Source organism: Salmo salar, chromosome 01, assembly GCF_965601325.2.
Source record: "Salmo salar chromosome 01, fSalSal1, whole genome shotgun sequence".
Lineage (NCBI taxonomy): Eukaryota > Metazoa > Chordata > Actinopteri > Salmoniformes > Salmonidae > Salmo > Salmo salar.
This window is the reverse complement of record NC_138291.1, coordinates 28,174,520-28,186,260: the sequence shown is the minus strand read 5'-3', so window position 1 is coordinate 28,186,260 and position 11,741 is coordinate 28,174,520. Positions and strand designations below refer to the sequence as shown.

Here is an 11,741-nt window from a genome sequence, read left to right as displayed (position 1 = left end):
CAGCTGCTCTATGGAGAGAAGGGAGCTTTTTCATCAAGTGTTCATGTCATTGTTGTACTAATCCCTTGGTGTGCCTGAAGAATCAATCATGTTCATCAGCCACTCTCTGGCAGACGTCATTGGCTAGGCTGTTGTTGTTTGTACTGACACAAGACTGAGATATCAAAAGGGGAGATAAGGGATCAAATGACTGAGGTGAACCCTGGCCTGCCACTCTGCCAAGTTGACATGTCAACCCTGTTGGGACTAACTGGGACTAACTTTGTTGGGACTAACTGACATCACTAACTGTAGCAAATAACACACCTGAAACAATGTGCCACAGTGAGGTCTCTGGGTACAGAGCCACAACGAACACACTCACAACTGTTTGATTTCCTTAACAACAAAAACAATGCTCCGGAGGTCTGTGGACCAGCTTTTCAGATAATGTTGTTAATAGCTTACGCCATCTGGGGCCAGAAAACAGGATTCTTTGAATCCCAATGAGAGATCTCTATTGGCTTTAGTCATATTGTTCAGTTGGTGTTTTTTGTCGTACAGCCATTGTTGTAGCTAGCAGTGATAAAGCTAGAATCGTTAGTTGAAACAATAACAAAGAGGTCACCCGTCTCTGTTTTGGTCAAAAGGCTGAGGGATAGGCCTGGAGAAATGTAACCACTCTCACATGCTAGTTAGCTACGGCGTCATAGGATACGGTGCACTGGGTGGGTTTCACGGAAGAATACTGTACCACATTATCTAGCTGAATAAACTAAGTTTGAGCCTATTCCTGGAAACATTGAACCACTGTAGTTTACATCAATTATAATTTCTAAAGTGGAAGTTGGAAAAGTTATATTTGAGTGTTTCAGTGAATGGTTAGTGAGGGAGGCCCTGCTCTCTCGCTTCCCCAGTTGTTTAGTTAATTTTCATTCCAATCTCTTTTGCATTAGCATAGCCTCTCCTGTAGCCTGTCAACTATGTGTCTGTCTATCCCTGTTCTCTCCTCTCTGCACAGGCCACACAAACGCTTCACACCACGTGGCCGCTGCCACTCTAACGTGGTGGTCCCAGCGCGCACGACCCACGTGGAGTTCCAGGTCTCCGGCAGCCTCTGGAACTGCCGGTTTGTGGCCAACAAGGCAGAGTTCATCTCAGCCTATGCTACCCTCCAGTCCCTCGACTTCTTGGCGCTGACGGAAACATGGATTACCACAGAAAACACTGCTACTCCTACTGCTCTCTCCTCGTCTGACCACGTGTTCTCGCATACCCTGAGAGAATCTGGTCAGCGGGGTGGTGGCACTGGAATCCTCATCTCTCCCAAGTGGACATTCTCTCTTTCTCCCCTGACCCATCTGTCTATCTCCTCCTTTGAATTCCATGCTGTCACAGTCACTTTAACCTCCCTACGTCTACCTTTGACTCATTTCTCTCTGCCTCCTTCTTTCCACTCCTCTCCTCTTTTGACCTCACCCTCTCACCGTCCCCCCTACTCACAAGGCAGGCAATACGCTTGACATCATCTTTACTAGATGCTGTTCTTCTACTAATCTCACTGCAACTCCCCTCCAAGTCTCCGACCACTACCTTATATCCTTTTCCCTCTCGCTCTCCTCCAACACTACTCACTCTGCCCCTACTCAGATGGTATTGCGTCGTCGCAACCTTCGCTCTCTCTCTCCTGCTACTCTCTCCTCTTCCATCCTATCATCTCTTCCCTCTGCTCAACCCTTCTCCAACCAATCTCCTGATTCTGCTTCCTCAACCCTCCTCTCCTCCCTTTCTGCATCCTTTGACTCTCTATGTCCCCTATCCTCCCGGCCGGCTCGGTCCTCCCCTCCTGCTCGATGGCTTGACGACTCATTGCGAGCTCACAGAACAGGGCTCCGGGCAGCCGAGCGGAAATGGAGGAAAACTAGCCTCCCTGCGGACCTGGCATCGTTTCACTCCCTCCTCTCTACATTTTCTTCTTCTGTTTCTGCTGCTAAAGCCACTTTCTACCACTCTAAATTCCAAGCATCTGCCTCTAACCCTAGGAAGCTCTTTGCCACCTTCACCTCCCTCCTGAATCCTCCTCCCCCTCCTCCCTCTTTGCGGATGACTTCGTCAACCATTTTGAAAAGAAGGTTGACGACATCCGATCCTCGTTTGTTAAGTCAAACGACATCGCTGGTCCTGCTCACATTGCTCTCCCTATGCTTTGACCTCTTTCTCCCCTCTCTCTCCAGATGAAATCTTGCGACTTGTGACGGCCGGCCGCCCAACAACCTGCCCGCTTGACCCTATCCCTTCCTCTCTTCTCCAGACCATTTCGGGAGACCTTCTCCCCTACCTCACCTCGCTCATCAACTCATCCTTGACCGCTGGCTACGTCCCTTCCGTCTTCAAGAGAGCGAGAGTTGCACCCCTTCTCAAAAAACCTACACTCGATCCCTCCGATGTCAACAACTACAGACCAGTATCCCTTCTTTCTTTTCTCTCCAAAACTCTTGAGCGTGCCGTCCTTGGCCAGCTCTCTTGCTATCTCTCTCAGAATGACCTTCTTGATCCAAATCAGTCAGGTTTCAAGACTGGTCATTCAACTGAGACTGCTCTTCTCTGTGTCACGGAGGCTCTCCGCACTGCTAAAGCTAACTCTCTCTCCTCTGCTCTCATCCTCCTAGACCTATCTTCTGCATTTGATACTGTGAACCATCAAATCCTCCTCTCCACCCTCTCCGAGTTGGGCATCTCCGGCGTGGCTCACTCTTGGATTGCGTCCTACCTGACAGGTTGCTCCTACCAGGGGGCGTGGCGAGAATCCGTCTCCGCACCATGTGCTCTCACCACTGGTGTCCCCCAGGGCTCAGTTCTAGGCCCTCTCCTATTCTCGCTAAACACCAAGTCACTTGGCTCAGTCATATCCTCACATGGTCTCTCCTATCATTGCTACGCAGACGACACACAATTAATCTTCTCCATTCCCCCTTCTGATAACCAGGTGGCGAATCGCATCTCTGCATGTCTGGCAGACATATCAGTGTGGATGACGGATCACCACCTCAAGCTGAACCTCGGCAAGACGGAGCTGCTCTTCCTCCCGGGGAAGGACTGCCCGTTCCATGATCTTGCCATCACGGTTGACAAACTCCATTGTGTCCTCCTCCCAGAGTGCTAAGAGCCTTGGCGTGACCCTGGACAACACCCTGTTGTTCTCCGCTAACATCAAGGCGGTGACCTGATCCTGTAGGTTCATGCTCTACAACATTCGCAGAGTACGACCCTGCCTTACACAGGAAGCGGCGCAGGTCCTAATCCAGGCACTTGTCATCTCCCGTCTGGATTACTGCAACTCGCTGCTGGCGGGGCTCCCTGCCTGTGCCATTAAACCCCTACAACTCATCCAGAACGCCGCAGCCCGTCTGGTGTTCAACCTTCCCAAGTTCTCTCACGTCACCCCGCTCCTCCGCACACTCCACTGGCTTCCAGTTGAAGCTCGCATCTGCTACAAGACCATGGTGCTTGACTACGGAGCTGTGAGGGGAACGGCACCTCCGTACCTTCAGGCTCTGATCAGTCCCTACACCCAAAGAAGGGCACTGCGTTCATCCACCTCTGGCCTGCTCGCCTCCCTACCTCTGCGGAAGCACAGTTCCCGCTCAGCCCAGTCAAAACTATTCGCTGCTCTGGCACCCCAATGGTGGAACAAGCTCCCTCACGACGCCAGGAAAGCGGAGTCAATCACCACCTTCCGGAGACACCTGAAACCCCACCTCTTTAAGGAATACCTGAGATAGGATAAAGCTGTGAGGGGAACGGCACCTCCGTACCTTCAGGCTCTGATCAGTCCCTACACCCAAAGAAGGGCACTGCGTTCATCCACCTCTGGCCTGCTCGCCTCCCTACTTCTGCGGAAGCACAGTTCCCGCTCAGCCCAGTCAAAACTGTTCGCTGCTCTGGCACCCCAATGGTGGAACAAGCTCCCTCACGACGCCAGGACAGCGGAGTCAATCACCACCTTCCGGAGACACCTGAAACCCCACCTCTTTAAGGAATACCTGAGATAGGATAAAGTAATCCTTCTACCCCCCCCCCCCCCCCCCCCAAAATAAATAAAAAGCTATAGATGTACTATTGTAAAGTGGTTGTTCCACTGGATATCATAAGGTGAATGCACCAATTTGTAAGTCGCTAAGAGCGTCTGCTAAATGACATAAATGTAATGTAAAAATGTATAGACAGAGCTATGGATGCAAGGACTGACCATCCATGATATGAAAATGATAGTTTGAAGACATATTTTGAGGGGTACGTCAGTTGAACTAATATCATGAGGCAGTTGCAAGTCATGTTCTTCAAGAATCAATGGGCATATTTCATTCATTTATGAGTACAAAACATGTATGTAGCACTAGCAACTAAGGACATTAGCTTCTTTAATCAACAATGATTACTAAAATGGTAGGCCTATTTCCTTTTGAAGGAATGGGAAATGTCAGGATGATTTTCTCTGAAGCAAATTGTTCTGATCTTGTCAACATTACTAACTGAGTCATCTATAAGCCCAGAATGTGACTAGAACAAACAATAATTGTGGGAAACTTTGAATCAATTAGGGCCCATTGAGGCCCATTTTCTATCAAATCATAAGACAGTGAGTTGTGCTGAGCAGCCACAGGTTGCTCTCATACCAAGCTGCTTTCAGTCTGACTAGTGCAGAGAAAATTATACAAAATCTGAAATGAAAAAATGTAGCATGCAACTCATTTCTTACTATGTAAAAGTTTCACAAGGTCATTTGGAGAGGCATGTTAACACAATACCTGAATACAGATTTGTTTCCTTGCTCTACAAGTCACGACGCCCCAGGTCTTTAAGCAATCATTATTACCATACAAATAGACAGATCTATTTAACAACCCTCTTTTTATCGCATAACACTTATTCTTTAGTGTTGCTCCTTGAAAGGCATTGAAATGCGGCTCCCCTTTTTGCAGCGGAGCGTCTATGGGTTGATAAAGGCTCAGAGCAATAGACGAAGCAAGGCTGACATCTTCTTAAGAGATGATAGGGAAACCAAATCAAATAGGATGGAACAGTCAGTCTTTTCACAGATAGGTAGCTCATTCTGCTGGCTGGGAGTTTACATCCCTAGTGGCGCTCTGCCTGGGAAAGATAGCTCACTCGGACTCCATTCATTATTTCATTCCCTGTCCCTCTTTTTAAATTTTAAGCCATTTATTTTTGGCTTTAATGAATTGCGTATTTTTCCATTTTTGATGAGGATCTTGGAATTTAGATTTTGAGACAAAATGCTTAATCACATTCCTTTTTCATTTATGTGAGAGGCAAAAATCAATTATTTTTATTAGACAAAGCAGATTGGAATGGAATGGGTAGCATTTAGAAACAAAGGATTCAGAGTGGCCCAGATAAGTGTTATTCTTGCCCCCTGAGGTAAAGCGTGTGGTTTGGGTTATTAAACACTTTGCAAACATTTGCCCTCTCATCCAGGCAGCAAAATAAGTAGTATAGCAGTACCAACAATGATACTTTACCATACTGTTAAAGTGTTAGACATTATAAAACATTGTCCTATATTGCAAAACTACAGTATTACAGGCCCAATTGGGAACTAATCACAAAATCCTTCAACGATCTGTAAAAAACATCTGTCTTTAGACATCTATTCTAGCACTGGTCTTTCAAACCAGATACAACAGCAAGTACTACAGCATAAGGATGCGCAGGCTGTGCTAGAATAGCTGTCTGAAGATGGCCTTTTGTTTTTTACAATATCCATTGGTCATCACAGTCATATTTGACATATGATGCATTTCTCGCATATTTTTTTGTCTGGCTTTTGTTGACCTGACATTCTAATACCCATATGCCCTCTCTTGTGGAGGGGAGAGTCTCCTCTGTGGCAGAGCTACTGGCTGGAAGGAGTTACCTCAAATTTTGACTATTTACTTCTCAACTTAATCAAGCATGCACAACTCTACAGGATTTCCGGCTTGGTGCTTCTTGAAGAGTGCTTTGCTATCATATCCCATGCATTCTTGACAAATCCCTTTGAAAATGATTTGTAAAATGTACTTGAAAAGAAGAATTACATGACAGATAAAACATATCACCAGCGGAAGGCTAGACAATGTATGTTGAGAAATTGGGAAGACGGTAGAAACAATGAATATTAAGTGCCTTAGAATCTAACGCTGTCCTGCCGACTAAATTGAAACTGTATATCCTGAGGGGGCAAGGTTTCCAAATTGCTAATTACCGCCTCTGAAAGGGGTCTGTTTCTGATATGTTTGCTTGTGAAAGGCTGGCGCTTAATGAAGCGGTGGCAGTTTTTTTTTATTGCCCCTCTCCGGCTTTCAGCCCTCTCCCCGGACTTCCTCCCAGGCCAGAACAATGGCAGGCCCAGGAGCCCAGCTCTCCCACAGGCCCGGCGAGAGGAGGCCGGGGGCTTGGTACTGAGGAAGCCGCTCGGCACGCTGAAATATGGAGGGGACAGATAAGGTCGCAGCGGCACAGAGAGGCCCTCTCCCATGGGCCCAAAGGGAAATGTGCAGTTATTAAGAGGAAGATGAGAGAGATTAAATGGCCTTTGTGCTCATTTTCGCAGAGACTTTTCTTTTTTTCATTATTAGGCCAGCCTTCATCTGAGAGATGAAAGGAGTGGTAAATGACTTTTCACTTCATTCAGCCACCCATTGGCTTTGAGGAAAACTTCCATTACTGGCACTTGCCAGACATTATAAAAACACTAATTTCTATTGTTTTAAAAAGTCTTATATACATGAAATGTATTGGTCTTGCTCCACACACTAGGAACAATGTCACTTTGAAGTTTTCTGCAAACCTCTGAGAATTCTTTTTTCATACTAACTATATTATTGGCCTACAGGCAGGCATCTATTGCTTGCCTGGTCAAGAAAACATAACGTTGACCTGACATGATGTATGTACTGTTATAGCCTGGGGGCTTCGAGCCCTGAATGCTGATTGGCTGACAGCCGTGGTATATCAGATCGGATACCACAGGTATGACAAAACATTTATTTTTACTGCTCTAATTACGTTGGTAACTAGTTTATAATAGCAATATGGCACCTTGGGGGGTTGTGGTATATGGTCAATATACCACGGCTAAGGGCAATGTGTAGTACCTAAGAACAGTCCTTAGCCGTGGTATATTGGGCATATACCACACCCCCTCGTGCCCTATTGCTTAATTATATTACCCTCTGGGAAGTTCACTTTTTAAAGAAAACAATACAGTTATTCTGTTCTATTTTCTTGTTGTATGATATTTATAACTATTTTTCTGTTACTGGTAGCCTATATTTTTTGTTATTTTATTCCTTATTTTTATTTACTTATTTATTGTTTTTCTTATTGTTTTTTTATTAAACAACAGTAACATGCTGAACACAAACAGAACAGAACAGCCAGAGGACTGGTAGCCTATGTGCAGAGACCTCAACGGAGTTAGCTTTTTAACATTTTTCTGGGGGGTGGAAATTACTTCATTTATCTGGCAGCGGGGCGGAAGTAGGTAACATGTTTACAGCTGTGAAAACAAAACAAGCAGGAACCGCGGTATGGTGAGTGGAAACAACAGCATCATAACATAATGATATTATTTCATTAAGAAACGGAGCGTGTTATTTCAGACATCTTTCTCATTTTAAATGGAGTAACAACAATTGTGTCACAATACTGTTTTAAGAGATACTGTAGTAAGGTTACATAACAGTAATGTTTTGGTTTGTTATTTTCTCAGCACATTTATTCACTCCCCAGGCTATTAGCTAATTATCGTGGCCATCTTCAGAATAAAAGAATCAATCAACATTGAAGAACGATTATGATCTTTCGAGTCTGCCGAAGTGGTGAAGTCTACACACAATTGATATTACAGAATAGTTTTCTTCCCCTGTTTTTCACTACTCTTCGTCACATATAGTCTTCCTGATTATTGACGATATAATGGTTCAATTCTCTGTCTTCATGATCGATTCAAACGTGTTTCAGCCGTAGTTGTGCTGTAATAGGGTATGAGTCGTGAATAGATTAATTCTGTAGCCTTTGTTGTGCCAGTGCTGTGTTACTATAGTGCCAGATGGCTTGAACGTTTGTTTTATGTAGTATCAAATCAAATTTTATTTGTCACATGCGCTGAAAACAACAGGTGTAGTACAGTGAAATGCTTACTTACAAGCCCTTAACCAACAACGCAGTTTTAAGAAAAACAAGTGTTAGGTAAAAAATAGATAAGTAAGAAATAAAAATAACAAATAATTAAAGAGCAGCAGTAAAATAATAGTAACGAGGCTATATACAGGGGGTACCGGTACAGAGTTAATATGCGGGGGAACAGGTTAGTTGAGGTAATTGAGGTAATAAACTCAGCAAAAAAAGAAACATCATCTCACTGTCAACTGCGTTTATTTTCAGCAAACTTAACATGTGTAAATATTTGTATGAATATAACAAGATTCAACAACTGAGACATAAACTGAACAAGTTTCACAGACATGTGACTAACAGAAATGGAATAATGTGTCCCTGAACAAAGGGGGGTCAAAATGAACAGTCAGAATCTGGTGTGGCAACCAGCTGCATTAACTAAGTACTGCAGTGCATCTCCTCCTCGTGGACTGCACCAGATTTGCCAGTTCTTGCTGTGAGATGTTACGCCACTCTTCCACCAAGGCACCTGCAAGTTCCCAGGCATTTCTGGGGGGAATGGCCCTAGCCCTCACCCTCCGATCCAACAGGTCCCAGACGTGCTCAATGGGATTGAGATCCGGGCACTTCGCTGGCCATGGCAGAACACTGACATTCCTGTCTTGCAGGAAATCACGCACAGAACAAGCAGTACGGCTGGTGGCATTGTCATGCTGGAGGGTCATGTCAGGATGAGCCTGCAGGAAGGGTACCACATGAGGGAGGAGGATGTCTTCCCTGTAACGCACAGCGTTGAGATTGCCTGCAATGACAACAAGCTCAGTCCGATGATGCTGTGACACACTGCCTCAGTCCATGACGGACCATCCACCTCCAAATCGATGCTGCTCCAGAGTACAGGCCTCAGTGTAATGTTCATTCCTTCGATGATAAACGCGAATCCAATCATCACCCCTGGTGAGACAAAACCGCGAATCATCAGTGAAGAGCACTTTTTGCCAGTCCTGTCTGGTCCAGCGACGGTGGGTTTGTGCCCATAGGCGACGTTGTTGCCAGTGATGTCTGCTGAGGACCTGCCTTACAACAGGCCTACAAGCCCTCAGTCCAGCCTCTCTCAGCCTATTGCGAACAGTCTGAGCACTGATGGAGGGATTGTGCGTTCCTGGTGTAACTCGGGCAGTTGTTGCCATCCTGTACCTGTCCCGCAGGTGTGATGTTCGGATGTACCGATCCTGTGCAGGTGTTGTTACACGTAAGCCGTTAGTGTCTTAATTAAGGACCATTCCACAGGTGCATGTTCATTAATTGTTTATGTTTCATTGAACAAGCATGGGAAACAGTGTTTAAACCCCTTTGCAATGAAGATCTGTGAAGTTATTTGGATTTTTACGAATTAACTTTGAAAGACAGGGTCCTGAAAAAGGGTCCTGACGTTCCTTTTTTTTGCTGAGTTTATGTACATGCAGGTAGAGTTAATGTGACTATGCATAAGTAATAACCAGAGAGTAGCAGCAGCGTCAGGGGGAGTGCAAATAGTCTGGGTAGTCATTTGATAAGCTGTTCAGGAATCTTATGGCTTGGCGGTAGAAGCAGTTAAGAAGCCTTTTGGACCTTTGGTACCGCTTGCCGTGCGGTAGCAGAGAGAACAGTCTTTGACTAGGGTGGCTGGAGTCTTTGACAATTTTATGGCCTTCCTCTGTCACTGCCTGGTATAGAGGTCCTGGATGGCAGGACGATTGGCCCCAGTGATGTACTGGGTTGTTCGCACTACCATCTGTAGTACCTTGCGGTCGGAGGCCGAGCAGTTGCCATACCATGCAGTGATGCAACCAGTCAGGATGCTCTCGATGGTGCAGCTTTAGAACTTTTTGAGGATCTGAGGACCCATGCCAAATCTGTTCAGTTTCCTGAGAGGGGAATAGGCTAAGTTGTACCCTCTTGACGACTGTCTTGGTGTGTTTGGACCATGATAGTGTGTTGGTGATGTGGACACCAATGATCTTGAAGCTCTCAACCAGCTCCACTACAGCCCCGTCGATGAGAATGGGGGTGTGTTCGGTCCTCCTTTTCCTGTAGTCCATGCTATATAAGATGTGAAGCGACCACCTTGGCCTTATGAAGGGTCTATGAAAGATATATTAAGACTAACACAATTGTTGTGCATTTAAAATGGGTCCAAATCATTGTTATATTAGTTGAACAAAACATCTTCATAGTCATCTGCATTATGCTTTAACATCTGAGGATGCTGATTGTTGTAGTTGACACCAGCAGCTTACACTGTCCTCCTATCCTAGACGTACCATAAGCTAGTATCAACTTACACTATACTCATCATATTCATGTGCTATTCACATCAATATTGGAGCTGTAATCCACCAGCTTACCTGTATTCCTCTCCCCCTCTCCCCCAGCAGCATGATGGATGAGCTGGTGCATGACCTGGTGTCAGCCCTGGAGCAGACCCCAGAGCAGACCTCAGAGCAGACCAAGATAGAGGAGCTCTGGGAGGAGATGGTTCTGAGCCCTTCTGCAGCAGCGCAGTTAGATCCTCCGATGTCGGGGATGGAAACACCGCTGTGACTCCTCCCTCCACCCCATGGGGCATGGTTGCTGCCTCAGTGAGGCTGAGGCCATCAAAACCAAGCAGCACTCATGGCCTGAGTAGGACTCCTTCTCAGAGAACACCCTGGAATGGCCATTTTAGGAGGAGGCGGATGGTCAAGCGCATGACCTCAGACGTGACGGTCAGCCTGCAGCAGAAGTTGACGGTGTCGGGAGTGGATGGCGAGTGGGGTGGGAACCACAGGTCGTCTAAAAATAAAGGTCTGTCCAGGCTGAAGAAGGGTCTGGAGGCTGGGTGGGAGTGGGTGTGGACAGGGAGGCTGATGCAGTGGGTCTCAGGCTAGAGGAGTGCTGGACGGATAAGATCAAATCAAATCAAATTTATTTATATAGCCCTTCTTACATCAGCTGAAATCTCAAAGAACTGTACAGAAACCCAGCCTAAAACCCCAAACAGCAAGCAATGCAGGTGTAGAAGCACGGTGGCTAGGAAAAACTCCCTAGAAAGGCCAAGACCTAGGAAGAAACCTAGAGAGGAACCAGGCTATGAGGGGTGACCAGTCCTCTTCTGGCTGTGCCGGGTGGAGATTATAACAGCACATGGCCAAGATGTTCAAATGTTCATAAATGACCAGCATGGTCAAATAATAATAATCATAGTAGTTGTCGAGGGTGCAACAAGTCAGCAACTCAAGAATAAGTGTCAGTTGGCTTTTTCATAGCCGATCTTTGAGAGTATCTCTACCGCTCCTGCTGTCTCTAGAGAGTTGAAAAAAGCAGGTCTGGGACAGGTAGCACGTCCGGTGAACAGGTCAGGGTTCCAGCAGGTCTGGGACAGCAGGTCTGGGACAGGTAGCACGTCCGGTGAACAGGTCAGGGTTCCAGCAGGTCTGGGACAGCAGGTCTGGGACAGGTAGCACGTCCGGTGAACAGGTCAGGGTTCCATAGCCACAGGCAGAACAGTTGAAACTGGAGCAGCAGCACGGCCAGGTGGACTGGCGACAGCAAGGAGT

The 11,741-nt window shown here is 46.2% G+C and overlaps 1 pseudogene; it reads left to right on the top strand.

Moving 5' to 3' along the window:
• The first annotated feature begins 314 nt into the window (after window positions 1–314).
• LOC145858589 (uncharacterized) lies at window positions 315–3,761 on the top strand (annotated as a pseudogene).
• The last annotated feature ends 7,980 nt before the right edge of the window (window positions 3,762–11,741 follow it).